The sequence below is a fragment of the Urocitellus parryii genome, chromosome 6 (genome assembly GCF_045843805.1).
Source record: "Urocitellus parryii isolate mUroPar1 chromosome 6, mUroPar1.hap1, whole genome shotgun sequence".
In the NCBI taxonomy this organism is placed as follows: Eukaryota; Metazoa; Chordata; class Mammalia; order Rodentia; family Sciuridae; genus Urocitellus; species Urocitellus parryii.
Genome location: NC_135536.1, coordinates 125,883,513 through 125,909,278, shown reverse-complemented (window position 1 = coordinate 125,909,278; position 25,766 = coordinate 125,883,513). Strand labels below are relative to the sequence as shown.

At 61.9% G+C, this 25,766-nt stretch overlaps 24 non-coding genes across 24 annotated transcripts; all 24 read left to right on the top strand.

Annotated features, from left to right (window-relative positions):
* The first annotated feature begins 12 nt into the window (after positions 1-12).
* Positions 13-106, top strand: LOC144255545 (small nucleolar RNA SNORD116). Its single transcript, XR_013343843.1, has one exon. It is a non-coding gene; the product is annotated as a small nucleolar RNA SNORD116 (small nucleolar RNA).
* Positions 107-1,067: 961 nt separating this feature from the next.
* Positions 1,068-1,161, top strand: LOC144255544 (small nucleolar RNA SNORD116). The gene has a single exon (XR_013343842.1). It is a non-coding gene; the product is annotated as a small nucleolar RNA SNORD116 (small nucleolar RNA).
* A 981-nt stretch (positions 1,162-2,142) lies between these two features.
* Positions 2,143-2,236, top strand: LOC144255555 (small nucleolar RNA SNORD116). Its single transcript, XR_013343852.1, has one exon. It is a non-coding gene; the product is annotated as a small nucleolar RNA SNORD116 (small nucleolar RNA).
* Positions 2,237-3,224: 988 nt separating this feature from the next.
* LOC144255557 (small nucleolar RNA SNORD116) lies at positions 3,225-3,318 on the top strand. The gene has a single exon (XR_013343854.1). It is a non-coding gene; the product is annotated as a small nucleolar RNA SNORD116 (small nucleolar RNA).
* A 984-nt stretch (positions 3,319-4,302) lies between these two features.
* LOC144255543 (small nucleolar RNA SNORD116) lies at positions 4,303-4,396 on the top strand. The gene has a single exon (XR_013343841.1). It is a non-coding gene; the product is annotated as a small nucleolar RNA SNORD116 (small nucleolar RNA).
* Positions 4,397-5,384: 988 nt separating this feature from the next.
* Positions 5,385-5,478, top strand: LOC144255558 (small nucleolar RNA SNORD116). Its single transcript, XR_013343855.1, has one exon. It is a non-coding gene; the product is annotated as a small nucleolar RNA SNORD116 (small nucleolar RNA).
* Positions 5,479-6,469: 991 nt separating this feature from the next.
* LOC144255542 (small nucleolar RNA SNORD116) lies at positions 6,470-6,563 on the top strand. Its single transcript, XR_013343840.1, has one exon. It is a non-coding gene; the product is annotated as a small nucleolar RNA SNORD116 (small nucleolar RNA).
* Positions 6,564-7,545: 982 nt separating this feature from the next.
* Positions 7,546-7,639, top strand: LOC144255562 (small nucleolar RNA SNORD116). The gene has a single exon (XR_013343859.1). It is a non-coding gene; the product is annotated as a small nucleolar RNA SNORD116 (small nucleolar RNA).
* A 988-nt stretch (positions 7,640-8,627) lies between these two features.
* On the top strand, positions 8,628-8,721 carry LOC144255541 (small nucleolar RNA SNORD116). The gene has a single exon (XR_013343839.1). It is a non-coding gene; the product is annotated as a small nucleolar RNA SNORD116 (small nucleolar RNA).
* A 994-nt stretch (positions 8,722-9,715) lies between these two features.
* On the top strand, positions 9,716-9,809 carry LOC144255561 (small nucleolar RNA SNORD116). Its single transcript, XR_013343858.1, has one exon. It is a non-coding gene; the product is annotated as a small nucleolar RNA SNORD116 (small nucleolar RNA).
* A 994-nt stretch (positions 9,810-10,803) lies between these two features.
* Positions 10,804-10,897, top strand: LOC144255540 (small nucleolar RNA SNORD116). The gene has a single exon (XR_013343838.1). It is a non-coding gene; the product is annotated as a small nucleolar RNA SNORD116 (small nucleolar RNA).
* Positions 10,898-11,882: 985 nt separating this feature from the next.
* LOC144255539 (small nucleolar RNA SNORD116) lies at positions 11,883-11,976 on the top strand. Its single transcript, XR_013343837.1, has one exon. It is a non-coding gene; the product is annotated as a small nucleolar RNA SNORD116 (small nucleolar RNA).
* A 988-nt stretch (positions 11,977-12,964) lies between these two features.
* On the top strand, positions 12,965-13,058 carry LOC144255556 (small nucleolar RNA SNORD116). The gene has a single exon (XR_013343853.1). It is a non-coding gene; the product is annotated as a small nucleolar RNA SNORD116 (small nucleolar RNA).
* A 985-nt stretch (positions 13,059-14,043) lies between these two features.
* Positions 14,044-14,137, top strand: LOC144255538 (small nucleolar RNA SNORD116). Its single transcript, XR_013343836.1, has one exon. It is a non-coding gene; the product is annotated as a small nucleolar RNA SNORD116 (small nucleolar RNA).
* A 988-nt stretch (positions 14,138-15,125) lies between these two features.
* LOC144255537 (small nucleolar RNA SNORD116) lies at positions 15,126-15,219 on the top strand. The gene has a single exon (XR_013343835.1). It is a non-coding gene; the product is annotated as a small nucleolar RNA SNORD116 (small nucleolar RNA).
* A 979-nt stretch (positions 15,220-16,198) lies between these two features.
* On the top strand, positions 16,199-16,292 carry LOC144255536 (small nucleolar RNA SNORD116). Its single transcript, XR_013343834.1, has one exon. It is a non-coding gene; the product is annotated as a small nucleolar RNA SNORD116 (small nucleolar RNA).
* A 987-nt stretch (positions 16,293-17,279) lies between these two features.
* LOC144255535 (small nucleolar RNA SNORD116) lies at positions 17,280-17,373 on the top strand. The gene has a single exon (XR_013343833.1). It is a non-coding gene; the product is annotated as a small nucleolar RNA SNORD116 (small nucleolar RNA).
* Positions 17,374-18,358: 985 nt separating this feature from the next.
* On the top strand, positions 18,359-18,452 carry LOC144255534 (small nucleolar RNA SNORD116). Its single transcript, XR_013343832.1, has one exon. It is a non-coding gene; the product is annotated as a small nucleolar RNA SNORD116 (small nucleolar RNA).
* Positions 18,453-19,434: 982 nt separating this feature from the next.
* On the top strand, positions 19,435-19,528 carry LOC144255533 (small nucleolar RNA SNORD116). Its single transcript, XR_013343831.1, has one exon. It is a non-coding gene; the product is annotated as a small nucleolar RNA SNORD116 (small nucleolar RNA).
* A 985-nt stretch (positions 19,529-20,513) lies between these two features.
* On the top strand, positions 20,514-20,607 carry LOC144255532 (small nucleolar RNA SNORD116). The gene has a single exon (XR_013343830.1). It is a non-coding gene; the product is annotated as a small nucleolar RNA SNORD116 (small nucleolar RNA).
* Positions 20,608-21,586: 979 nt separating this feature from the next.
* On the top strand, positions 21,587-21,680 carry LOC144255531 (small nucleolar RNA SNORD116). The gene has a single exon (XR_013343829.1). It is a non-coding gene; the product is annotated as a small nucleolar RNA SNORD116 (small nucleolar RNA).
* Positions 21,681-22,667: 987 nt separating this feature from the next.
* LOC144255530 (small nucleolar RNA SNORD116) lies at positions 22,668-22,761 on the top strand. Its single transcript, XR_013343828.1, has one exon. It is a non-coding gene; the product is annotated as a small nucleolar RNA SNORD116 (small nucleolar RNA).
* A 986-nt stretch (positions 22,762-23,747) lies between these two features.
* On the top strand, positions 23,748-23,841 carry LOC144255529 (small nucleolar RNA SNORD116). Its single transcript, XR_013343827.1, has one exon. It is a non-coding gene; the product is annotated as a small nucleolar RNA SNORD116 (small nucleolar RNA).
* Positions 23,842-24,823: 982 nt separating this feature from the next.
* LOC144255528 (small nucleolar RNA SNORD116) lies at positions 24,824-24,917 on the top strand. The gene has a single exon (XR_013343826.1). It is a non-coding gene; the product is annotated as a small nucleolar RNA SNORD116 (small nucleolar RNA).
* The last annotated feature ends 849 nt before the right edge of the window (positions 24,918-25,766 follow it).

Here is a 25,766-nt window from a genome sequence, read left to right as displayed (position 1 = left end):
TCCGGCGTGCTTGGATCGATGATGAGTCCTCCAATAACATTCCTTGGAAAAGCTGAACAAAATGAGTGAAAACCCACTACCGTCTCGCTCATCGTGACTGAGGTCCGGCACACGTTGGCAGAGGCAGAGGTGGCAGGGGCCAGGGATAGCCGCCGGGGCTTCCCATACTTGTCCTCCTCCTGGGCGAATTCCTAGGCCGGCCGATGCCCACAGCTGGGCCGTGGCCCCGTCCATGTGCGTGTGGCCGCTTAGTATTCTTGGCTGAGCCGAGTCAGGTGCTGGAAAGAGTCAGGCCTGTTGGGGCAGCACCGGTGTGAGGTGTCCTAGCGCCCTCCTTTAAAAGGTTGGGATGAGTTGGAGGCACGAGGTTGCCTGTAGGCACGAGGTTGCCTAGCCCTGGCCCTCCCTTTCCTGATGGGACCAGTGGGTGAGGGTGTAGCATACGTTATCTCAGGGGGCAGCGGGGTGGAGTGGAGGACAGGAACAAGGCGGAAGTGGAATGTTGCAGCAGGCAGACCCCTGGCGATGAGTGCAGGGTGCGGGAAGCGAGGCCTGTGGCAATCTATCCTCCCTAGATGGCCCGCGCAAGATCTCCGGGTGTGTGGCCGTAGCGCCCAGATGTGCGATTCTCCATTAGCTCTGAGTATATGGGGGATGCAGGAGAGTGTATCCTGAGCATTGAGGATTTTACTCAGCCTACAGGAAGCTGGCATGGGAGAGGAGAGCCCTGGCCCGGGGCCTTTGTTCTCATGGTTGCTTGTCATTTGTGTGCACTCTTCAGGACGAGGTGGCGGGCGAGGGAGGCGTGCCTGGTGGCTGCTTGGAGCGTGCCCACCTGTGCTGAGGCCGTGGGGTCCTGTTTTCTGGTTGGCATCCCCGTGTTCGTGACTGGGACCCAGGCCGGGGCGTGGCGAAGACGGTAAGCTTGGCTTGTCCACGTCCACGGTGCCAAGCCAGTTGTTGGACGATAGGCAGGAATTGGCGTGGGCATACCGCCCCCTAAATGTGCTGGGTCGGGCCCCGGCCCGGCCAGGGGCGTGGACGCCGCTGGTGTGTCCAGCGTGCTTGGATCGATGATGAGTCCTCCAATAACATTCCTTGGAAAAGCTGAACAAAATGAGTGAAAACCCACTACCGTCTCGCTCATCGTGACTGAGGTCCGGCACACGTTGGCAGAGGCAGAGGCAGAGGCAGAGGTGGCAGGGGCCAGGGATAGCTGCCGGGGCTTCCCATACTTGTCCTCCTCCTGGGCGAAGTCCTAGGCGCGGCCGGTGCCCACAGCTGGGTTTGTGGCCCCGTCCGTGTGGAAGCGGCCGCTGGGTATTCTTGGCTGAGCGGAACCGCATGCTCCGCAGAGCCAGGCCTGCTGGGGAACAACAGGTGTGAGGTGTCCAGGCGCCCTATTTGAAAGGTTGGGATGACCTGGAGGCATGAGGTTGTCTGGAGAGGGCTAGCCCTGGCCCTCCCTTTGTTAGAGGACCAGTGGGTGAGGGTGTAGCAGAGCTTCTCGCAGCGGGCAGCGGGGTGGAGTGTGGAGGGTGAAGGGGAGGACAGGTACAAGGCGGATGGGGACAATTGCAGCAGGCATACCCCTGGTGAAGCCTAGAAGGTGCGGAAAGCGAGGCCTGTAGCAAACTGTCCTCCCAAGATGGCGCGCCCAGGTTCCCCGTTGTGCGGAACTAGCCCCCAGGTGCGGGATTGTGGATGCGCTCCCTGTGGATTGGGGATGCAGGACAGTGTATGGTGAGGCTTGGGGAGTATACTCAGCCGACAGGAAGCTGGCATCGGACAGGAGAGCCCTGGCACCGGGCCGTTGTTCTCATGGTTGCTTGTCACTTGTGTACACTCTTCAGGACGAGGTGGCGGGCGAGGGAGGCGTTCCTGGTGGCTGAGTGGAGCGTGCCCACCTCTGCTGATGCCGTGGGGTCCTGTTTGGTGTTTGGCATCCCCGTGTTCGCGACTGGGACCCAGGCCGGAGCGTGGCGAAGACGGTAAGCTTGGCTTGTCCACCTCCCCCGTGCCGAGCCAGTTGTTGGGGGCTATGAGGGTTGGTGTGCAAATACCTTCCCCGTGACTGTGCTCGTTCGGGCCCCGGCCCGTTCCGGCCCGGGCGTGGACGCGGTTGGTGCCTCCGGCGTGCTTGGATCGATGATGAGTCCTTCAATAACATTCCTTGGAAAAGCTGAACAAAATGAGTGAAAACCCAGTACCGTCTCGCTCATCGTGACTGAGGTCCAGCACACGTTGGCAGAGGCAGAGGCAGAGGCAGAGGCAGAGGTGGTAGGGGCCAGGGATAGCTGCCGGGGCTTCCCATACTTGTCCTCCTCCTGGGCGAAGTCCTAGGCGCGGCCGGTGCCCACAGCTGGGTTTGTGGCCCCGTCCGTGTGCCAGGGGCCGCTGGGTATTCTTGGCTGAGCGGAACTGCATGCTCCGCAGAGCCAGGTCTGCTGGGGAACAACAGGTGTGAGGTGTCCAGGCGCTCTATTTGAAAGGTTGGGATGACCTGGAGGCATGAGGTTGTCTGGAGAGGGCTAGCCCTGGCCCTCCCTTTGTTAGAGGACCAGTGGGTGAGGGTGTAGCAGAGCTTCTCGCAGCGGGCAGCGGGGTGGAGTGTGGAGGGTGAAGGGGAGGACAGGTACAAGGCGGATGGGGACAATTGCAGCAGGCATACCCCTGGTGAAGCCTAGAAGGTGCGGAAAGCGAGGCCTGTAGCAAACTGTCCTCCCAAGATGGCGCGCCCAGGTTCCCCGTTGTGCGGAACTAGCCCCCAGGTGCGGGATTGTGGATGCGCTCCCTGTGGATTGGGGATGCAGGACAGTGTATGGTGAGGCTTGGGGAGTATACTCAGCCGACAGGAAGCTGGCATCGGACAGGAGAGCCCTGGCACCGGGCCGTTGTTCTCATGGTTGCTTGTCACTTGTGTACACTCTTCAGGACGAGGTGGCGGGCGAGGGAGGCGTTCCTGGTGGCTGAGTGGAGCGGGCCCACCTCTGCTGATGCCGTGGGGTCCTGTTTGGTGTTTGGCATCCCCGTGTTCGCGACTGGGACCCAGGCCGGAGCGTGGCGAAGACGGTAAGCTTGGCTTGTCCACCTCCCCCGTGCCGAGCCAGTTGTTGGGGGCTATGAGGGTTGGTGTGCAAATACCTTCCCCGTGACTGTGCTCGTTCGGGCCCCGGCCCGTCCCGACCCGGGGCGTGGACGCGGTTGGTGCCTCCGGCGTGCTTGGATCGATGATGAGTCCTCCAATCACATTCCTTGGAAAAGCTGAACAAAATGAGTGAAAACCCACTACCGTCTCGCTCATCGTGACTGAGGTCCGGCACACGTTGGCAGAGGCAGAGGCAGAGGCAGAGGCAGAGGCAGAGGTGGCAGGGGCCAGGGATAGCCGCCGGGGCTTCCCATACTTGTCCTCCTCCTGGGCGAATTGCTAGGCTGGCCGATGCCCACAGCTGGGTGTGGCCCCGTCCATGTGCGTGTGGCCGCTGGGTATTCTTGGCTGAGCCGAGTCAGGTGCTGGAAAGAGCCAGGCCTGTTGGGGCAGCACCGGTGTGAGGTGTCCAAGCGCCCTCCTTTAAAAGGTTGGGATGACTTGGAGGCACGAGGTTGCCTGTAGGCACGAGGTTGCCTAGCCCTGGCCCTCCCTTTCCTGATGGGACCAGTGGGTGAGGGTGTAGCATACCTTATCTCAGGGGGCAGCGGGGTGGAGTGGAGGACAGGAACAAGGCGGAAGTGGAATGTTGCAGCAGGCAGACCCCTGGCGATGAGTGCAGGGTGCGGGAAGCGAGGCCTGTGGCAATCTATCCTCCCTAGATGGCCCGTGCAAGGTCTCCGGGTGTGTGGCCGTAGCGCCCAGATGTGCGATTCTCCATTAGCTCTGAGTATATGGGGGATGCAGGAGAGTGTATCCTGAGCATTGAGGATTTTACTCAGCCTACAGGAAGCTGGCATGGGAGAGGAGAGCCCTGGCCCGGGGCCTTTGTTCTCATGGTTGCTTGTCATTTGTGTGCACTCTTCAGGACGAGGTGGCGGGCGAGGGAGGCGTGCCTGGTGGCTGCTTGGAGCGTGCCCACCTGTGCTGAGGCCGTGGGGTCCTGTTTTCTGGTTGGCATCCCCGTGTTCGAGACTGGGACCCAGGCCGGGGCGTGGCGAAGACGGTAAGCTTGGCTTGTCCACGTCCACGGTGCCAAGCCAGTTGTTGGAGGATAGGCAGGAATTGGCGTGGGCATACCGCCCCCTAAATGTGCTGGGTCGGGCCCCGGCCCGGCCAGGGGCGTGGACGCCGCTGGTGCGTCCGGCGTGCTTGGATCGATGATGAGTCCTCCAATAACATTCCTTGGAAAAGCTGAACAAAATGAGTGAAAACCCACTACCGTCTCGCTCATCGTGACTGAGGTCCGGCACACGTTGGCAGAGGCAGAGGCAGAGGCAGAGGCAGAGGTGGCAGGGGCCAGGGATAGCTGCTGGGGCTTCCCATACTTGTCCTCCTCCTGGGCGAAGTCCTAGGCGCGGCCGGTGCCCACAGCTGGGTTTGTGGCCCCGTCCGTGTGCAAGGGGCCGCTGGGTATTCTTGGCTGAGCGGAACTGCATGCTCCGCAGAGCCAGGCCTGCTGGGGAACAACAGGTGTGAGGTGTCCAGGCGCTCTATTTGAAAGGTTGGGATGACCTGGAGGCATGAGGTTGTCTGGAGAGGGCTAGCCCTGGCCCTCCCTTTGTTAGAGGACCAGTGGGTGAGGGTGTAGCAGAGCTTCTCGCAGCGGGCAGCGGGGTGGAGTGTGGAGGGTGAAGGGGAGGACAGGTACAAGGCGGATGGGGACAATTGCAGCAGGCATACCCCTGGTGAAGCCTAGAAGGTGCGGAAAGCGAGGCCTGTAGCAAACTGTCCTCCCAAGATGGCGCGCCCAGGTTCCCCGTTGTGCGGAACTAGCCCCCAGGTGCGGGATTGTGGATGCGCTCCCTGTGGATTGGGGATGCAGGACAGTGTATGGTGAGGCTTGGGGAGTATACTCAGCCGACAGGAAGCTGGCATCGGACAGGAGAGCCCTGGCACCGGGCCGTTGTTCTCATGGTTGCTTGTCACTTGTGTACACTCTTCAGGACGAGGTGGCGGGCGAGGGAGGCGTTCCTGGTGGCTGAGTGGAGCGTGCCCACCTCTGCTGATGCCGTGGGGTCCTGTTTGGTGTTTGGCATCCCCGTGTTCGCGACTGGGACCCAGGCCGGAGCGTGGCGAAGACGGTAAGCTTGGCTTGTCCACCTCCCCCGTGCCGAGCCAGTTGTTGGGGGCTATGAGGGTTGGTGTGCAAATACCTTCCCCGTGACTGTGCTCGTTCGGGCCCCGGCCCGTCCCGGCCCGGGGCGTGGACGCGGTTGGTGCCTCCGGCGTGCTTGGATCGATGATGAGTCCTCCAATAACATTCCTTGGAAAAGCTGAATAAAATGAGTGAAAACTCACTACCGTCTCGCTCATCGTGACTGAGGTCCGGCACACGTTGGCAGAGGCCGAGGCAGAGGCAGAGGCAGAGGCAGAGGCAGAGGTGGCAGGGGCCAGGGATAGCCGCCGGGGCTTCCCATACTTGTCCTCCTCCTGGGCGCATTCCTAGGCCGGCCGATGCCCACAGCTGGGCCGTGGCCCCGTCCATGTGCGTGTGGCCACTGGGTATTCTTGGCTGAACCGAGTCAGGTGCTCGAAAGAGCCAGGCCTGCTGGGGCAGCACCGGTGTGAGGTGTCCAAGCGCCCTCCTTTAAAAGGTTGGGATGAGTTGGAGGCACGAGGTTGCCTGTAGGCACGAGGTTGCCTAGCCCTGGCCCTCCCTTTCCTGATGGGACCAGTGGGTGAGGGTGTAGCATACGTTATCTCAGGGGGCAGCGGGGTGGAGTGGAGGACAGGAACAAGGCGGAAGTGGAATGTTGCAGCAGGCAGACCCCTGGCGATGAGTGCAGGGTGCGGGAAGCGAGGCCTGTGGCAATCTATCCTCCCTAGATGGCCCGCGCAAGGTCTCCGGGTGTGTGGCCGTAGCGCCCAGATGTGCGATTCTCCATTAGCTCTGAGTATATGGGGGATGCAGGAGAGTGTATCCTGAGCATTGAGGATTTTACTCAGCCTACAGGAAGCTGGCATGGGAGAGGAGAGCCCTGGCCCGGGGCCTTTGTTCTCATGGTTGCTTGTCATTTGTGTGCACTCTTCAGGACGAGGTGGCGGGCGAGGGAGGCGTGCCTGGTGGCTGCTTGGAGCGTGCCCACCTGTGCTGAGGCCGTGGGGTCCTGTTTTCTGGTTGGCATCCCCGTGTTCGAGACTGGGACCCAGGCCGGGGCGTGGCGAAGACGGTAAGCTTGGCTTGTCCACCTCCACGGTGCCAAGCCAGTTGTTGGAGGATAGGCAGGAATTGGCGTGGGAATACCGCCCCCTAAATGTGCTGGGTCGGGCCCCGGCCCGGCCAGGGGCGTGGACGCCGCTGGTGCGTCCGGCGTGCTTGGATCGATGATGAGTCCTCCAATAACATTCCTTGGAAAAGCTGAACAAAATGAGTGAAAACCCACTACCGTCTCGCTCATCGTGACTGAGGTCCGGCACACGTTGGCAGAGGCAGAGGCAGAGGCAGAGGTGGCAGGGGCCAGGGATAGCTGCCGGGGCTTCCCATACTTGTCCTCCTCCTGGGCGAAGTCCTAGGCGAGGCCGGTGCCCACAGCTGGGTTTGTGGCCCCGTCCGTGTGCAAGCGGCCGCTGGGTATTCTTGGCTGAGCGGAACCGCATGCTCCGCAGAGCCAGGCCTGCTGGGGAACAACAGGTGTGAGGTGTCCAGGCGCCCTCTTTGAAAGGTTGGGATGACCTGGAGGCATGAGGTTGTCTGGAGAGGGCTAGCCCTGGCCCTCCCTTTGTTAGAGGACCAGTGGGTGAGGGTGTAGCAGAGCTTCTCGCAGCGGGCAGCGGGGTGGAGTGTGGAGGGTGAAGGGGAGGACAGGTACAAGGCGGATGGGGACAATTGCAGCAGGCATACCCCTGGTGAAGCCTAGAAGGTGCGGAAAGCGAGGCCTGTAGCAAACTGTCCTCCCAAGATGGCGCGCCCAGGTTCCCCGTTGTGCGGAACTAGCCCCCAGGTGCGGGATTGTGGATGCGCTCCCTGTGGATTGGGGATGCAGGACAGTGTATGGTGAGGCTTGGGGAGTATACTCAGCCGACAGGAAGCTGGCATCGGACAGGAGAGCCCTGGCACCGGGCCGTTGTTCTCATGGTTGCTTGTCACTTGTGTACACTCTTCAGGACGAGGTGGCGGGCGAGGGAGGCGTTCCTGGTGGCTGAGTGGAGCGTGCCCACCTCTGCTGATGCCGTGGGGTCCTGTTTGGTGTTTGGCATCCCCGTGTTCGCGACTGGGACCCAGGCCGGAGCGTGGCGAAGACGGTAAGCTTGGCTTGTCCACCTCCCCCGTGCCGAGCCAGTTGTTGGGGGCTATGAGGGTTGGTGTGCAAATACCTTCCCCGTGACTGTGCTCGTTCGGGCCCCGGCCCGTCCCGACCCGGGGCGTGGACGCGGTTGGTGCCTCCGGCGTGCTTGGATCCATGATGAGTCCTCCAATAACATTCCTTGGAAAAGCTGAACAAAATGAGTGAAAACCCACTACCGTCTCGCTCATCGTGACTGAGGTCCGGCACACGTTGGCAGAGGCAGAGGCAGAGGCAGAGGCAGAGGTGGCAGGGGCCAGGGATAGCTGCCGGGGCTTCCCATACTTGTCCTCCTCCTGGGCGAAGTCCTAGGCGAGGCCGGTGCCCACAGCTGGGTTTGTGGCCCCGTCCGTGTGCAAGGGGCCGCTGGGTATTCTTGGCTGAGCGGAACCGCATGCTCCGCAGAGCCAGGCCTGCTGGGGAACAACAGGTGTGAGGTGTCCAGGCGCCCTCTTTGAAAGGCTGGGATGACCTGGAGGCATGAGGTTGTCTGGAGAGGGCTAGCCCTGGCCCTCCCTTTGTTAGAGGACCAGTGGGTGAGGGTGTAGCAGAGCTTCTCGCAGCGGGCAGCGGGGTGGAGTGTGGAGGGTGAAGGGGAGGACAGGTACAAGGCGGATGGGGACAATTGCAGCAGGCATACCCCTGGTGAAGCCTAGAAGGTGCGGAAAGCGAGGCCTGTAGCAAACTGTCCTCCCAAGATGGCGCGCCCAGGTTCCCCGTTGTGCGGAACTAGCCCCCAGGTGCGGGATTGTGGATGCGCTCCCTGTGGATTGGGGATGCAGGACAGTGTATGGTGAGGCTTGGGGAGTATACTCAGCCGACAGGAAGCTGGCATCGGACAGGAGAGCCCTGGCACCCGGCCGTTGTTCTCATGGTTGCTTGTCACTTGTGTGCACTCTTCAGGACGAGGTGGCGGGCGAGGGAGGTGTTCCTGGTGGCTGAGTGGAGCGTGCCCACCTCTGCTGATGCCGTGGGGTCCTGTTTGGTGTTTGGCATCCCCGTGTTCGCGACTGGGACCCAGGCCGGAGCGTGGCGAAGACGGTAAGCTTGGCTTGTCCACCTCCCCCGTGCCGAGCCAGTTGTTGGGGGCGATGAGGGTTGGTGTGCAAATACCTTCCCCGTGACTGTGCTCGTTCGGGCCCCGGCCCGTCCCGGCCCGGGGCGTGGACGCGGTTGGTGCCTCCGGCGTGCTTGGATCGATGATGAGTCCTCCAATAACATTCCTTGGAAAAGCTGAACAAAATGAGTGAAAACCCACTACCGTCTCGCTCATCGTGACTGAGGTCCGGCACACGTTGGCAGAGGCAGAGGCAGAGGCAGAGGCAGAGGCAGAGGTGGCAGAGGTGGCAGGGGCCAGGGATAGCCGCCGGGGCTTCCCATACTTGTCCTCCTCCTGGGCGCATTCCTAGGCCGGCCGATGCCCACAGCTGGGCCGTGGCCCCGTCCATGTGCGTGTGGCCACTGGGTATTCTTGGCTGAGCCGAGTCAGGTGCTGGAAAGAGCCAGGCCTGCTGGGGCAGCACCGGTGTGAGGTGTCCAAGCGCCCTCCTTTAAAAGGTTGGGATGACTTGGAGGCACGAGGTTGCCTGTAGGCACGAGGTTGCCTAGCCCTGGCCCTCCCTTTCCTGATGGGACCAGTGGGTGAGGGTGTAGCATACGTTATCTCAGGGGGCAGCGGGGTGGAGTGGAGGACAGGAACAAGGCGGAAGTGGAATGTTGCAGCAGGCAGACCCCTGGCAATGAGTGCAGGGTGCGGGAAGCGAGGCCTGTGGCAATCTATCCTCCCTAGATGGCCCGCGCAAGGTCTCCGGGTGTGTGGCCGTAGCGCCCAGATGTGCGATTCTCCATTAGCTCTGAGTATATGGGGGATGCAGGAGAGTGTATCCTGAGCATTGAGGATTTTACTCAGCCTACAGGAAGCTGGCATGGGAGAGGAGAGCCCTGGCCCGGGGCCTTTGTTCTCATGGTTGCTTGTCATTTGTGTGCACTCTTCAGGACGAGGTGGCGGGCGAGGGAGGCGTGCCTGGTGGCTGCTTGGAGCGTGCCCACCTGTGCTGAGGCCGTGGGGTCCTGTTTTCTGGTTGGCATCCCCGTGTTCGAGACTGGGACCCAGGCCGGGGCGTGGCGAAGACGGTAAGCTTGGCTTGTCCACGTCCACGGTGCCAAGCCAGTTGTTGGAGGATAGGCAGGAATTGGCGTGGGCATACCGCCCCCTAAATGTGCTGGGTCGGGCCCCGGCCCGGCCAGGGGCGTGGACGCCGCTGGTGCGTCCGGCGTGCTTGGATCGATGATGAGTCCTCCAATAACATTCCTTGGAAAAGCTGAACAAAATGAGTGAAAACCCACTACCGTCTCGCTCATCCTGACTGAGGTCCGACACACGTTGGCAGAGGCAGAGGCAGAGGCAGAGGCAGAGGCAGAGGTGGCAGAGGTGGCAGGGGCCAGGGATAGCCGCCGGGGCTTCCCATACTTGTCCTCCTCCTGGGCGCATTCCTAGGCCGGCCGATGCCCACAGCTGGGCCGTGGCCCCGTCCATGTGCGTGTGGCCACTGGGTATTCTTGGCTGAGCCGAGTCAGGTGCTGGAAAGAGCCAGGCCTGCTGGGGCAGCACCGGTGTGAGGTGTCCAAGCGCCCTCCTTTAAAAGGTTGGGATGACTTGGAGGCACGAGGTTGCCTGTAGGCACGAGGTTGCCTAGCCCTGGCCCTCCCTTTCCTGATGGGACCAGTGGGTGAGGGTGTAGCATACGTTATCTCAGGGGGCAGCGGGGTGGAGTGGAGGACAGGAACAAGGCGGAAGTGGAATGTTGCAGCAGGCAGACCCCTGGCGATGAGTGCAGGGTGCGGGAAGCGAGGCCTGTGGCAATCTATCCTCCCTAGATGGCCCGCGCAAGGTCTCCGGGTGTGTGGCCGTAGCGCCCAGATGTGCGATTCTCCATTAGCTCTGAGTATATGGGGGATGCAGGAGAGTGTATCCTGAGCATTGAGGATTTTACTCAGCCTACAGGAAGCTGGCATGGGAGAGGAGAGCCCTGGCCCGGGGCCTTTGTTCTCATGGTTGCTTGTCATTTGTGTGCACTCTTCAGGACGAGGTGGCGGGCGAGGGAGGCGTGCCTGGTGGCTGCTTGGAGCGTGCCCACCTGTGCTGAGGCCGTGGGGTCCTGTTTTCTGGTTGGCATCCCCGTGTTCGAGACTGGGACCCAGGCCGGGGCGTGGCGAAGACGGTAAGCTTGGCTTGTCCACGTCCACGGTGCCAAGCCAGTTGTTGGAGGATAGGCAGGAATTGGCGTGGGCATACCGCCCCCTAAATGTGCTGGGTCGGGCCCCGGCCCGGCCAGGGGCGTGGACGCCGCTGGTGCGTCCGGCGTGCTTGGATCGATGATGAGTCCTCCAATAACATTCCTTGGAAAAGCTGAACAAAATGAGTGAAAACCCACTACCGTCTCGCTCATCGTGACTGAGGTCCGGCACACGTTGGCAGAGGCAGAGGCAGAGGCAGAGGCAGAGGCAGAGGTGGCAGGGGCCAGGGATAGCCGCCGGGGCTTCCCATACTTGTCCTCCTCCTGGGCGAATTCCTAGGCCGGCCGATGCCCACAGCTGGGTCGTGGCCCCGTCCATGTGCGTGTGGCCGCTGGGTATTCTTGGCTGAGCCGAGTCAGGTGCTGGAAAGAGCCAGGCCTGCTGGGGCAGCACCGGTGTGAGGTGTCCAAGCGCCCTCCTTTAAAAGGTTGGGATGACTTGGAGGCAGGAGGTTGCCTGTAGGCACGAGGTTGCCTAGCCCTGGCCCTCCCTTTCCTGATGGGACCAGTGGGTGAGGGTGTAGCATACGTTATCTCAGGGGGCAGCGGGGTGGAGTGGAGGACAGGAACAAGGCGGAAGTGGAATGTTGCAGCAGGCAGACCCCTGGCGATGAGTGCAGGGTGCGGGAAGCGAGGCCTGTGGCAATCTATCCTCCCTAGATGGCCCGCGCAAGGTCTCCGGGTGTGTGGCCGTAGCGCCCAGATGTGCGATTCTCCATTAGCTCTGAGTATATGGGGGATGCAGGAGAGTGTATCCTGAGCATTGAGGATTTTACTCAGCCTACAGGAAGCTGGCATGGGAGAGGAGAGCCCTGGCCCGGGGCCTTTGTTCTCATGGTTGCTTGTCATTTGTGTGCACTCTTCAGGACGAGGTGGCGGGCGAGGGAGGCGTGCCTGGTGGCTGCTTGGAGCGTGCCCACCTGTGCTGAGGCCGTGGGGTCCTGTTTTCTGGTTGGCATCCCCGTGTTCGAGACTGGGACCCAGGCCGGGGCGTGGCGAAGACGGTAAGCTTGGCTTGTCCACGTCCACGGTGCCAAGCCAGTTGTTGGAGGATAGGCAGGAATTGGCGTGGGCATACCGCCCCCTAAATGTGCTGGGTCGGGCCCCGGCCCGGCCAGGGGCGTGGACGCCGCTGGTGCGTCCGGCGTGCTTGGATCGATGATGAGTCCTCCAATAACATTCCTTGGAAAAGCTGAACAAAATGAGTGAAAACCCACTACCGTCTCGCTCATCGTGACTGAGGTCCGGCACACGTTGGCAGAGGCAGAGGCAGAGGCAGAGGCAGAGGTGGCAGGGGCCAGGGATAGCTGCTGGGGCTTCCCATACTTGTCCTCCTGCTGGGCGAAGTCCTAGGCGCGGCCGGTGCCCACAGCTGGGTTTGTGGCCCCGTCCGTGTGCAAGGGGCCGCTGGGTATTCTTGGCTGAGCGGAACCGCATGCTCCGCAGAGCCAGGCCTGCTGGGGAACAACAGGTGTGAGGTGTCCAGGCGCCCTCTTTGAAAGGTTGGGATGACCTGGAGGCATGAGGTTGTCTGGAGAGGGCTAGCCCTGGCCCTCCCTTTGTTAGAGGACCAGTGGGTGAGGGTGTAGCAGAGCTTCTCGCAGCGGGCAGCGGGGTGGAGTGTGGAGGGTGAAGGGGAGGACAGGTACAAGGCGGATGGGGACAATTGCAGCAGGCATACCCCTGGTGAAGCCTAGAAGGTGCGGAAAGCGAGGCCTGTAGCAAACTGTCCTCCCAAGATGGCGCGCCCAGGTTCCCCGTTGTGCGGAACTAGCCCCCAGGTGCGGGATTGTGGATGCGCTCCCTGTGGATTGGGGATGCAGGACAGTGTATGGTGAGGCTTGGGGAGTATACTCAGCCGACAGGAAGCTGGCATCGGACAGGAGAGCCCTGGCACCGGGCCGTTGTTCTCATGGTTGCTTGTCACTTGTGTACACTCTTCAGGACGAGGTGGCGGGCGAGGGAGGCGTTCCTGGTGGCTGAGTGGAGCGTGCCCACCTCTGCTGATGCCGTGGGGTCCTGTTTGGTGTTTGGCATCCCCGTGTTCGCGACTGGGACCCAGGCCGGAGCGTGGCGAAGACGGTAAGCTTGGCTTGTCCACCTCCCCCGTGCCGAGCCAGTTGTTGGGGGCTATGAGGGTTGGTGTGCAAATACCTTCCCCGTGACTGTGCTCGTTCGGGCCCCGGCCCGTCCCGACCCGGGGCGTGGACGCGGTTGGTGCCTCCGGCGTGCTTGGATCGATGATGAGTCCTCCAATAACATTCCTTGGAAAAGCTGAACAAAATGAGTGAAAACCCAGTACCGTCTCGCTCATCGTGACTGAGGTCCGGCACACGTTGGCAGAGGCAGAGGCAGAGGCAGAGGCAGAGGCAGAGGTGGCAGGGGCCAGGGATAGCCGCCGGGGCTTCCCATACTTGTCCTCCTCCTGGGCGCATTCCTAGGCCGGCCGATGCCCACAGCTGGGTCGTGGCCCCGTCCATGTGCGTGTGGCCGCTGGGTATTCTTGGCTGAGCCGAGTCAGGTGCTCGAAAGAGCCAGGCCTGCTGGGGCAGCACCGGTGTGAGGTGTCCAAGCGCCCTCCTTTAAAAGGTTGGGATGACTTGGAGGCACGAGGTTGCCTGTAGGCACGAGGTTGCCTAGCCCTGGCCCTCCCTTTCCTGATGGGACCAGTGGGTGAGGGTGTAGCATACGTTATCTCAGGGGGCAGCGGGGTGGAGTGGAGGACAGGAACAAGGCGGAAGTGGAATGTTGCAGCAGGCAGACCCCTGGCGATGAGTGCAGGGTGCGGGAAGCGAGGCCTGTGGCAATCTATCCTCCCTAGATGGCCCGCGCAAGGTCTCCGGGTGTGTGGCCGTAGCGCCCAGATGTGCGATTCTCCATTAGCTCTGAGTATATGGGGGATGCAGGAGAGTGTATCCTGAGCATTGAGGATTTTACTCAGCCTACAGGAAGCTGGCATGGGAGAGGAGAGCCCTGGCCCGGGGCCTTTGTTCTCATGGTTGCTTGTCATTTGTGTGCACTCTTCAGGACGAGGTGGCGGGCGAGGGAGGCGTGCCTGGTGGCTGCTTGGAGCGTGCCCACCTGTGCTGAGGCCGTGGGGTCCTGTTTTCTGGTTGGCATCCCCGTGTTCGAGACTGGGACCCAGGCCGGGGCGTGGCGAAGACGGTAAGCTTGGCTTGTCCACCTCCACGGTGCCAAGCCAGTTGTTGGAGGATAGGCAGGAATTGGCGTGGGAATACCGCCCCCTAAATGTGCTGGGTCGGGCCCCGGCCCGGCCAGGGGCGTGGACGCCGCTGGTGCGTCCGGCATGCTTGGATCGATGATGAGTCCTCCAATAACATTCCTTGGAAAAGCTGAACAAAATGAGTGAAAACCCACTACCGTCTCGCTCATCGTGACTGAGGTCCGGCACACGTTGGCAGAGGCAGAGGCAGAGGCAGAGGCAGAGGTGGCAGAGGTGGCAGGGGCCAGGGATAGCCGCCGGGGCTTCCCATACTTGTCCTCCTCCTGGGCGCATTCCTAGGCCGGCCGATGCCCACAGCTGGGCCGTGGCCCCGTCCATGTGCGTGTGGCCACTGGGTATTCTTGGCTGAGCCGAGTCAGGTGCTGGAAAGAGCCAGGCCTGCTGGGGCAGCACCGGTGTGAGGTGTCCAAGCGCCCTCCTTTAAAAGGTTGGGATGAGTTGGAGGCACGAGGTTGCCTGTAGGCACGAGGTTGCCTAGCCCTGGCCCTCCCTTTCCTGATGGGACCAGTGGGTGAGGGTGTAGCATACGTTATCTCAGGGGGCAGCGGGGTGGAGTGGAGGACAGGAACAAGGCGGAAGTGGAATGTTGCAGCAGGCAGACCCCTGGCGATGAGTGCAGGGTGCGGGAAGCGAGGCCTGTGGCAATCTATCCTCCCTAGATGGCCCGCGCAAGGTCTCCGGGTGTGTGGCCGTAGCGCCCAGATGTGCGATTCTCCATTAGCTCTGAGTATATGGGGGATGCAGGAGAGTGTATCCTGAGCATTGAGGATTTTACTCAGCCTACAGGAAGCTGGCATGGGAGAGGAGAGCCCTGGCCCGGGGCCTTTGTTCTCATGGTTGCTTGTCATTTGTGTGCACTCTTCAGGACGAGGTGGCGGGCGAGGGAGGCGTGCCTGGTGGCTGCTTGGAGCGTGCCCACCTGTGCTGAGGCCGTGGGGTCCTGTTTTCTGGTTGGCATCCCCGTGTTCGAGACTGGGACCCAGGCCGGGGCGTGGCGAAGACAGTAAGCTTGGCTTGTCCACGTCCACGGTGCCAAGCCAGTTGTTGGACAATAGGCAGGAATTGGCGTGGGCATACAGCCCCCTAAATGTGCTGGGTCGGGCCCCGGCCCGGCCAGGGGCGTGGACGCCGCTGGTGCGTCCGGCGTGCTTGGATCGATGATGAGTCCTCCAATAACATTCCTTGGAAAAGCTGAACAAAATGAGTGAAAACCCACTACCGTCTCGCTCATCGTGACTGAGGTCCGGCACACGTTGGCAGAGGCAGAGGCAGAGGCAGAGGCAGAGGTGGCAGGGGCCAGGGATAGCCGCCGGGGCTTCCCATACTTGTCCTCCTCCTGGGCGAATTCCTAGGCCGGCCGATGCCCACAGCTGGGTCGTGGCCCCGTCCATGTGCGTGTGGCCGCTGGGTATTCTTGGCTGAGCCGAGTCAGGTGCTGGAAAGAGCCAGGCCTGCTGGGGCAGCACCGGTGTGAGGTGTCCAAGCGCCCTCCTTTAAAAGGTTGGGATGACTTGGAGGCACGAGGTTGCCTGTAGGCACGAGGTTGCCTAGCCCTGGCCCTCCCTTTCCTGATGGGACCAGTGGGTGAGGGTGTAGCATACGTTATCTCAGGGGGCAGCGGGGTGGAGTGGAGGACAGGAACAAGGCGGAAGTGGAATGTTGCAGCAGGCAGACCCCTGGCGATGAGTGCAGGGTGCGGGAAGCGAGGCCTGTGGCAATCTATCCTCCCTAGATGGCCCGCGCAAGGTCTCCGGGTGTGTGGCCGTAGCGCCCAGATGTGCGATTCTCCATTAGCTCTGAGTATATGGGGGATGCAGGAGAGTGTATCCTGAGCATTGAGGATTTTACTCAGCCTACAGGAAGCTGGCATGGGAGAGGAGAGCCCTGGCCCGGGGCCTTTGTTCTCATGGTTGCTTGTCATTTGTGTGCACTCTTCAGGACGAGGTGGCGGGCGAGGGAGGCGTGCCTGGTGGCTGCTTGGAGCGTGCCCACCTGTGCTGAGGCCGTGGGGTCCTGTTTTCTGGTTGGCATCCCCGTGTTCGAGACTGGGACCCAGGCCGGGGCGTGGCGAAGACGGTAAGCTTGGCTTGTCCACGTCCACGGTGCCAAGCCAGTTGTTGGAGGATAGGCAGGAATTGGCGTGGGCATACCGCCCCCTAAATGTGCTGGGTCGGGCCCCGGCCCGGCCAGGGGCGTGGACGCCGCTGGTGCGTCCGGCGTGCTTGGATCGATGATGAGTCCTCCAATAACATTCCTTGGAAAAGCTGAACAAAATGAGTGAAAACCCACTACCGTCTCGCTCATCGTGACTGAGGTCCGGCACACGTTGGCAGAGGCAGAGGCAGAGGCAGAGGCAGAGGTGGCAGGGGCCAGGGATAGCTGCTGGGGCTTCCCATACTTGTCCTCCTCCTGGGCGAAGTCCTAGGCGCGGCCGGTGCCCACAGCTGGGTTTGTGGCCCCGTCCGTGTGCAAGGGGCCGCTGGGTATTCTTGGCTGAGCGGAACCGCATGCTCCGCAGAGCCAGGCCTGCTGGGGAACAACAGGTGTGAGGTGTCCAGGCGCCCTCTTTGAAAGGTTGGGATGACCTGGAGGCATGAGGTTGTCTGGAGAGGGCTAGCCCTGGCCCTCCCTTTGTTAGAGGACCAGTGGGTGAGGGTGTAGCAGAGCTTCTCGCAGCGGGCAGCGGGGTGGAGTGTGGAGGGTGAAGGGGAGGACAGGTACAAGGCGGATGGGGACAATTGCAGCAGGCATACCCCTGGTGAAGCCTAGAAGGTGCGGAAAGCGAGGCCTGTAGCAAACTGTCCTCCCAAGATGGCGCGCCCAGGTTCCCCGTTGTGCGGAACTAGCCCCCAGGTGCGGGATTGTGGATGCGCTCCCTGTGGATTGGGGATGCAGGACAGTGTATGGTGAGGCTTGGGGAGTATACTCAGCCGACAGGAAGCTGGCATCGGACAGGAGAGCCCTGGCACCGGGCCGTTGTTCTCATGGTTGCTTGTCACTTGTGTACACTCTTCAGGATGAGGTGGCGGGCGAGGGAGGCGTTCCTGGTGGCTGAGTGGAGCGTGCCCACCTCTGCTGATGCCGTGGGGTCCTGTTTGGTGTTTGGCATCCCCGTGTTCGCGACTGGGACCCAGGCCGGAGCGTGGCGAAGACGGTAAGCTTGGCTTGTCCACCTCCCCCGTGCCGAGCCAGTTGTTGGGGGCTATGAGGGTTGGTGTGCAAATACCTTCCCCGTGACTGTGCTCGTTCGGGCCCCGGCCCGTCCCGGCCCGGGCGTGGACGCGGTTGGTGCCTCCGGCGTGCTTGGATCGATGATGAGTCCTCCAATAACATTCCTTGGAAAAGCTGAACAAAATGAGTGAAAACCCACTACCGTCTCGCTCATCGTGACTGAGGTCCGGCACACGTTGGCAGAGGCAGAGGCAGAGGCAGAGGCAGAGGCAGAGGTGGCAGGGGCCAGGGATAGCCGCCGGGGCTTCCCATACTTGTCCTCCTCCTGGGCGAATTCCTAGGCCGGCCGATGCCCACAGCTGGGTCGTGGCCCCGTCCATGTGCGTGTGGCCGCTGGGTATTCTTGGCTGAGCCGAGTCAGGTGCTCGAAAGAGCCAGGCCTGCTGGGGCAGCACCGGTGTGAGGTGTCCAAGCGCCCTCCTTTAAAAGGTTGGGATGACTTGGAGGCACGAGGTTGCCTGTAGGCACGAGGTTGCCTAGCCCTGGCCCTCCCTTTCCTGATGGGACCAGTGGGTGAGGGTGTAGCATACGTTATCTCAGGGGGCAGCGGGGTGGAGTGGAGGACAGGAACAAGGCGGAAGTGGAATGTTGCAGCAGGCAGACCCCTGGCGATGAGTGCAGGGTGCGGGAAGCGAGGCCTGTGGCAATCTATCCTCCCTAGATGGCCCGCGCAAGGTCTCCGGGTGTGTGGCCGTAGCGCCCAGATGTGCGATTCTCCATTAGCTCTGAGTATATGGGGGATGCAGGAGAGTGTATCCTGAGCATTGAGGATTTTACTCAGCCTACAGGAAGCTGGCATGGGAGAGGAGAGCCCTGGCCCGGGGCCTTTGTTCTCATGGTTGCTTGTCATTTGTGTGCACTCTTCAGGACGAGGTGGCGGGCGAGGGAGGCGTGCCTGGTGGCTGCTTGGAGCGTGCCCACCTGTGCTGAGGCCGTGGGGTCCTGTTTTCTGGTTGGCATCCCCGTGTTCGAGACTGGGACCCAGGCCGGGGCGTGGCGAAGACGGTAAGCTTGGCTTGTCCACCTCCACGGTGCCAAGCCAGTTGTTGGAGGATAGGCAGGAATTGGCGTGGGAATACCGCCCCCTAAATGTGCTGGGTCGGGCCCCGGCCCGGCCAGGGGCGTGGACGCCGCTGGTGCGTCCGGCGTGCTTGGATCGATGATGAGTCCTCCAATAACATTCCTTGGAAAAGCTGAACAAAATGAGTGAAAACCCACTACCGTCTCGCTCATCGTGACTGAGGTCCGGCACACGTTGGCAGAGGCAGAGGCAGAGGCAGAGGTGGCAGGGGCCAGGGATAGCTGCCGGGGCTTCCCATACTTGTCCTCCTCCTGGGCGAAGTCCTAGGCGAGGCCGGTGCCCACAGCTGGGTTTGTGGCCCCGTCCGTGTGCAAGCGGCCGCTGGGTATTCTTGGCTGAGCGGAACCGCATGCTCCGCAGAGCCAGGCCTGCTGGGGAACAACAGGTGTGAGGTGTCCAGGCGCCCTATTTGAAAGGTTGGGATGACCTGGAGGCATGAGGTTGTCTGGAGAGGGCTAGCCCTGGCCCTCCCTTTGTTAGAGGACCAGTGGGTGAGGGTGTAGCAGAGCTTCTCGCAGCGGGCAGCGGGGTGGAGTGTGGAGGGTGAAGGGGAGGACAGGTACAAGGCGGATGGGGACAATTGCAGCAGGCATACCCCTGGTGAAGCCTAGAAGGTGCGGAAAGCGAGGCCTGTAGCAAACTGTCCTCCCAAGATGGCGCGCCCAGGTTCCCCGTTGTGCGGAACTAGCCCCCAGGTGCGGGATTGTGGATGCGCTCCCTGTGGATTGGGGATGCAGGACAGTGTATGGTGAGGCTTGGGGAGTATACTCAGCCGACAGGAAGCTGGCATCGGACAGGAGAGCCCTGGCACCGGGCCGTTGTTCTCATGGTTGCTTGTCACTTGTGTACACTCTTCAGGAGGAGGTGGCGGGCGAGGGAGGCGTTCCTGGTGGCTGAGTGGAGCGTGCCCACCTCTGCTGATGCCGTGGGGTCCTGTTTGGTGTTTGGCATCCCCGTGTTCGCGACTGGGACCCAGGCCGGAGCGTGGCGAAGACGGTAAGCTTGGCTTGTCCACCTCCCCCGTGCCGAGCCAGTTGTTGGGGGCGATGAGGGTTGGTGTGCAAATACCTTCCCCGTGACTGTGCTCGTTCGGGCCCCGGCCCGTCCCGGCCCGGGGCGTGGACGCGGTTGGTGCCTCCGGCGTGCTTGGATCGATGATGAGTCCTCCAATAACATTCCTTGGAAAAGCTGAACAAAATGAGTGAAAACCCACTACCGTCTCGCTCATCGTGACTGAGGTCCGGCACACGTTGGCAGAGGCAGAGGCAGAGGCAGAGGCAGAGGCAGAGGTGGCAGGGGCCAGGGATAGCCGCCGGGGCTTCCCATACTTGTCCTCCTCCTGGGCGAATTCCTAGGCCGGCCGATGCCCACAGCTGGGTCGTGGCCCCGTCCATGTGCGTGTGGCCGCTGGGTATTCTTGGCTGAGCCGAGTCAGGTGCTCGAAAGAACCAGGCCTGCTGGGGCAGCACCGGTGTGAGGTGTCCAAGCGCCCTCCTTTAAAAGGTTGGGATGACTTGGAGGCACGAGGTTGCCTGTAGGCACGAGGTTGCCTAGCCCTGGCCCTCCCTTTCCTGATGGGACCAGTGGGTGAGGGTGTAGCATACGTTATCTCAGGGGGCAGCGGGGTGGAGTGGAGGACAGGAACAAGGCGGAAGTGGAATGTTGCAGCAGGCAGACCCCTGGCGATGAGTGCAGGGTGCGGGAAGCGAGGCCTGTGGCAATCTATCCTCCCTAGATGGCCCGCGCAAGGTCTCCGGGTGTGTGGCCGTAGCGCCCAGATGTGCGATTCTCCATTAGCTCTGAGTATATGGGGGATGCAGGAGAGTGTATCCTGAGCATTGAGGATTTTACTCAGCCTACAGGAAGCTGGCATGGGAGAGGAGAGCCCTGGCCCGGGGCCTTTGTTCTCATGGTTGCTTGTCATTTGTGTGCACTCTTCAGGACGAGGTGGCGGGCGAGGGAGGCGTGCCTGGTGGCTGCTTGGAGCGTGCCCACCTGTGCTGAGGCCGTGGGGTCCTGTTTTCTGGTTGGCATCCCCGTGTTCGAGACTGGGACCCAGGCCGGGGCGTGGCGAAGACAGTAAGCTTGGCTTGTCCACGTCCACGGTGCCAAGCCAGTTGTTGGACAATAGGCAGGAATTGGCGTGGGCATACAGCCCCCTAAATGTGCTGGGTCGGGCCCCGGCCCGGCCAGGGGCGTGGACGCCGCTGGTGCGTCCGGCGTGCTTGGATCGATGATGAGTCCTCCAATAACATTCCTTGGAAAAGCTGAACAAAATGAGTGAAAACCCACTACCGTCTCGCTCATCGTGACTGAGGTCCGGCACACGTTGGCAGAGGCAGAGGCAGAGGCAGAGGCAGAGGTGGCAGGGGCCAGGGATAGCCGCCGGGGCTTCCCATACTTGTCCTCCTCCTGGGCGAATTCCTAGGCCGGCCGATGCCCACAGCTGGGTCGTGGCCCCGTCCATGTGCGTGTGGCCGCTGGGTATTCTTGGCTGAGCCGAGTCAGGTGCTGGAAAGAGCCAGGCCTGCTGGGGCAGCACCGGTGTGAGGTGTCCAAGCGCCCTCCTTTAAAAGGTTGGGATGACTTGGAGGCACGAGGTTGCCTGTAGGCACGAGGTTGCCTAGCCCTGGCCCTCCCTTTCCTGATGGGACCAGTGGGTGAGGGTGTAGCATACGTTATCTCAGGGGGCAGCGGGGTGGAGTGGAGGACAGGAACAAGGCGGAAGTGGAATGTTGCAGCAGGCAGACCCCTGGCGATGAGTGCAGGGTGCGGGAAGCGAGGCCTGTGGCAATCTATCCTCCCTAGATGGCCCGCGCAAGGTCTCCGGGTGTGTGGCCGTAGCGCCCAGATGTGCGATTCTCCATTAGCTCTGAGTATATGGGGGATGCAGGAGAGTGTATCCTGAGCATTGAGGATTTTACTCAGCCTACAGGAAGCTGGCATGGGAGAGGAGAGCCCTGGCCCGGGGCCTTTGTTCTCATGGTTGCTTGTCATTTGTGTGCACTCTTCAGGACGAGGTGGCGGGCGAGGGAGGCGTGCCTGGTGGCTGCTTGGAGCGTGCCCACCTGTGCTGAGGCCGTGGGGTCCTGTTTTCTGGTTGGCATCCCCGTGTTCGAGACTGGGACCCAGGCCGGGGCGTGGCGAAGACGGTAAGCTTGGCTTGTCCACGTCCACGGTGCCAAGCCAGTTGTTGGAGGATAGGCAGGAATTGGCGTGGGCATACCGCCCCCTAAATGTGCTGGGTCGGGCCCCGGCCCGGCCAGGGGCGTGGACGCCGCTGGTGCGTCCGGCGTGCTTGGATCGATGATGAGTCCTCCAATAACATTCCTTGGAAAAGCTGAACAAAATGAGTGAAAACCCACTACCGTCTCGCTCATCGTGACTGAGGTCCGGCACACGTTGGCAGAGGCAGAGGCAGAGGCAGAGGCAGAGGTGGCAGGGGCCAGGGATAGCTGCTGGGGCTTCCCATACTTGTCCTCCTCCTGGGCGAAGTCCTAGGCGCGGCCGGTGCCCACAGCTGGGTTTGTGGCCCCGTCCGTGTGCAAGGGGCCGCTGGGTATTCTTGGCTGAGCGGAACCGCATGCTCCGCAGAGCCAGGCCTGCTGGGGAACAACAGGTGTGAGGTGTCCAGGCGCCCTCTTTGAAAGGTTGGGATGACCTGGAGGCATGAGGTTGTCTGGAGAGGGCTAGCCCTGGCCCTCCCTTTGTTAGAGGACCAGTGGGTGAGGGTGTAGCAGAGCTTCTCGCAGCGGGCAGCGGGGTGGAGTGTGGAGGGTGAAGGGGAGGACAGGTACAAGGCGGATGGGGACAATTGCAGCAGGCATACCCCTGGTGAAGCCTAGAAGGTGCGGAAAGCGAGGCCTGTAGCAAACTGTCCTCCCAAGATGGCGCGCCCAGGTTCCCCGTTGTGCGGAACTAGCCCCCAGGTGCGGGATTGTGGATGCGCTCCCTGTGGATTGGGGATGCAGGACAGTGTATGGTGAGGCTTGGGGAGTATACTCAGCCGACAGGAAGCTGGCATCGGACAGGAGAGCCCTGGCACCGGGCCGTTGTTCTCATGGTTGCTTGTCACTTGTGTACACTCTTCAGGATGAGGTGGCGGGCGAGGGAGGCGTTCCTGGTGGCTGAGTGGAGCGTGCCCACCTCTGCTGATGCCGTGGGGTCCTGTTTGGTGTTTGGCATCCCCGTGTTCGCGACTGGGACCCAGGCCGGAGCGTGGCGAAGACGGTAAGCTTGGCTTGTCCACCTCCCCCGTGCCGAGCCAGTTGTTGGGGGCTATGAGGGTTGGTGTGCAAATACCTTCCCCGTGACTGTGCTCGTTCGGGCCCCGGCCCGTCCCGGCCCGGGCGTGGACGCGGTTGGTGCCTCCGGCGTGCTTGGATCGATGATGAGTCCTCCAATAACATTCCTTGGAAAAGCTGAACAAAATGAGTGAAAACCCACTACCGTCTCGCTCATCGTGACTGAGGTCCGGCACACGTTGGCAGAGGCAGAGGCAGAGGCAGAGGCAGAGGCAGAGGTGGCAGGGGCCAGGGATAGCCGCCGGGGCTTCCCATACTTGTCCTCCTCCTGGGCGAATTCCTAGGCCGGCCGATGCCCACAGCTGGGTCGTGGCCCCGTCCATGTGCGTGTGGCCGCTGGGTATTCTTGGCTGAGCCGAGTCAGGTGCTCGAAAGAGCCAGGCCTGCTGGGGCAGCACCGGTGTGAGGTGTCCAAGCGCCCTCCTTTAAAAGGTTGGGATGACTTGGAGGCACGAGGTTGCCTGTAGGCACGAGGTTGCCTAGCCCTGGCCCTCCCTTTCCTGATGGGACCAGTGGGTGAGGGTGTAGCATACGTTATCTCAGGGGGCAGCGGGGTGGAGTGGAGGACAGGAACAAGGCGGGAAGTGGAATGTTGCAGCAGGCAGACCCCTGGCGATGAGTGCAGGGTGCGGGAAGCGAGGCCTGTGGCAATCTATCCTCCCTAGATGGCCCGCGCAAGGTCTCCGGGTGTGTGGCCGTAGCGCCCAGATGTGCGATTCTCCATTAGCTCTGAGTATATGGGGGATGCAGGAGAGTGTATCCTGAGCATTGAGGATTTTACTCAGCCTACAGGAAGCTGGCATGGGAGAGGAGAGCCCTGGCCCGGGGCCTTTGTTCTCATGGTTGCTTGTCATTTGTGTGCACTCTTCAGGACGAGGTGGCGGGCGAGGGAGGCGTGCCTGGTGGCTGCTTGGAGCGTGCCCACCTGTGCTGAGGCCGTGGGGTCCTGTTTTCTGGTTGGCATCCCCGTGTTCGAGACTGGGACCCAGGCCGGGGCGTGGCGAAGACGGTAAGCTTGGCTTGTCCACCTCCACGGTGCCAAGCCAGTTGTTGGAGGATAGGCAGGAATTGGCGTGGGAATACCGCCCCCTAAATGTGCTGGGTCGGGCCCCGGCCCGGCCAGGGGCGTGGACGCCGCTGGTGCGTCCGGCGTGCTTGGATCGATGATGAGTCCTCCAATAACATTCCTTGGAAAAGCTGAACAAAATGAGTGAAAACCCACTACCGTCTCGCTCATCGTGACTGAGGTCCGGCACACGTTGGCAGAGGCAGAGGCAGAGCAGAGGTGGCAGGGGCCAGGGATAGCTGCCGGGGCTTCCCATACTTGTCCTCCTCCTGGGCGAAGTCCTAGGCGAGGCCGGTGCCCACAGCTGGGTTTTGTGGCCCCGTCCGTGTGCAAGCGGCCGCTGGGTATTCTTGGCTGAGCGGAACCGCATGCTCCGCAGAGCCAGGCCTGCTGGGGAACAACAGGTGTGAGGTGTCCAGGCGCCCTATTTGAAAGGTTGGGATGACCTGGAGGCATGAGGTTGTCTGGAGAGGGCTAGCCCTGGCCCTCCCTTTGTTAGAGGACCAGTGGGTGAGGGTGTAGCAGAGCTTCTCGCAGCGGGCAGCGGGGTGGAGTGTGGAGGGTGAAGGGGAGGACAGGTACAAGGCGGATGGGGACAATTGCAGCAGGCATACCCCTGGTGAAGCCTAGAAGGTGCGGAAAGCGAGGCCTGTAGCAAACTGTCCTCCCAAGATGGCGCGCCCAGGTTCCCCGTTGTGCGGAACTAGCCCCCAGGTGCGGGATTGTGGATGCGCTCCCTGTGGATTGGGGATGCAGGACAGTGTATGGTGAGGCTTGGGGAGTATACTCAGCCGACAGGAAGCTGGCATCGGACAGGAGAGCCCTGGCACCGGGCCGTTGTTCTCATGGTTGCTTGTCACTTGTGTACACTCTTCAGGACGAGGTGGCGGGCGAGGGAGGCGTTCCTGGTGGCTGAGTGGAGCGTGCCCACCTCTGCTGATGCCGTGGGGTCCTGTTTGGTGTTTGGCAGCCCCGTGTTCGCGACTGGGACCCAGGCCGGAGCGTGGCGAAGACGGTAAGCTTGGCTTGTCCACCTCCCCCGTGCCGAGCCAGTTGTTGGGGGCTATGAGGGTTGGTGTGCAAATACCTTCCCCGTGACTGTGCTCGTTCGGGCCCCGGCCCGTCCCGACCCGGGGCGTGGACGCGGTTGGTGCCTCCGGCGTGCTTGGATCGATGATGAGTCCTCCAATAACATTCCTTGGAAAAGCTGAACAAAATGAGTGAAAACCCACTACCGTCTCGCTCATCGTGACTGAGGTCCGGCACACGTTGGCAGAGGCAGAGGCAGAGGCAGAGGCAGAGGCAGAGGTGGCAGGGGCCAGGGATAGCCGCCGGGGCTTCCCATACTTGTCCTCCTCCTGGGCGAATTCCTAGGCCGGCCGATGCCCACAGCTGGGTCGTGGCCCCGTCCATGTGCGTGTGGCCGCTGGGTATTCTTGGCTGAGCCGAGTCAGGTGCTCGAAAGAACCAGGCCTGCTGGGGCAGCACCGGTGTGAGGTGTCCAAGCGCCCTCCTTTAAAAGGTTGGGATGACTTGGAGGCACGAGGTTGCCTGTAGGCACGAGGTTGCCTAGCCCTGGCCCTCCCTTTCCTGATGGGACCAGTGGGTGAGGGTGTAGCATACGTTATCTCAGGGGGCAGCGGGGTGGAGTGGAGGACAGGAACAAGGCGGAAGTGGAATGTTGCAGCAGGCAGACCCCTGGCGATGAGTGCAGGGTGCGGGAAGCGAGGCCTGTGGCAATCTATCCTCCCTAGATGGCCCGCGCAAGGTCTCCGGGTGTGTGGCCGTAGCGCCCAGATGTGCGATTCTCCATTAGCTCTGAGTATATGGGGGATGCAGGAGAGTGTATCCTGAGCATTGAGGATTTTACTCAGCCTACAGGAAGCTGGCATGGGAGAGGAGAGCCCTGGCCCGGGGCCTTTGTTCTCATGGTTGCTTGTCATTTGTGTGCACTCTTCAGGACGAGGTGGCGGGCGAGGGAGGCGTGCCTGGTGGCTGCTTGGAGCGTGCCCACCTGTGCTGAGGCCGTGGGGTCCTGTTTTCTGGTTGGGCATCCCCGTGTTCGAGACTGGGACCCAGGCCGGGGCGTGGCGAAGACAGTAAGCTTGGC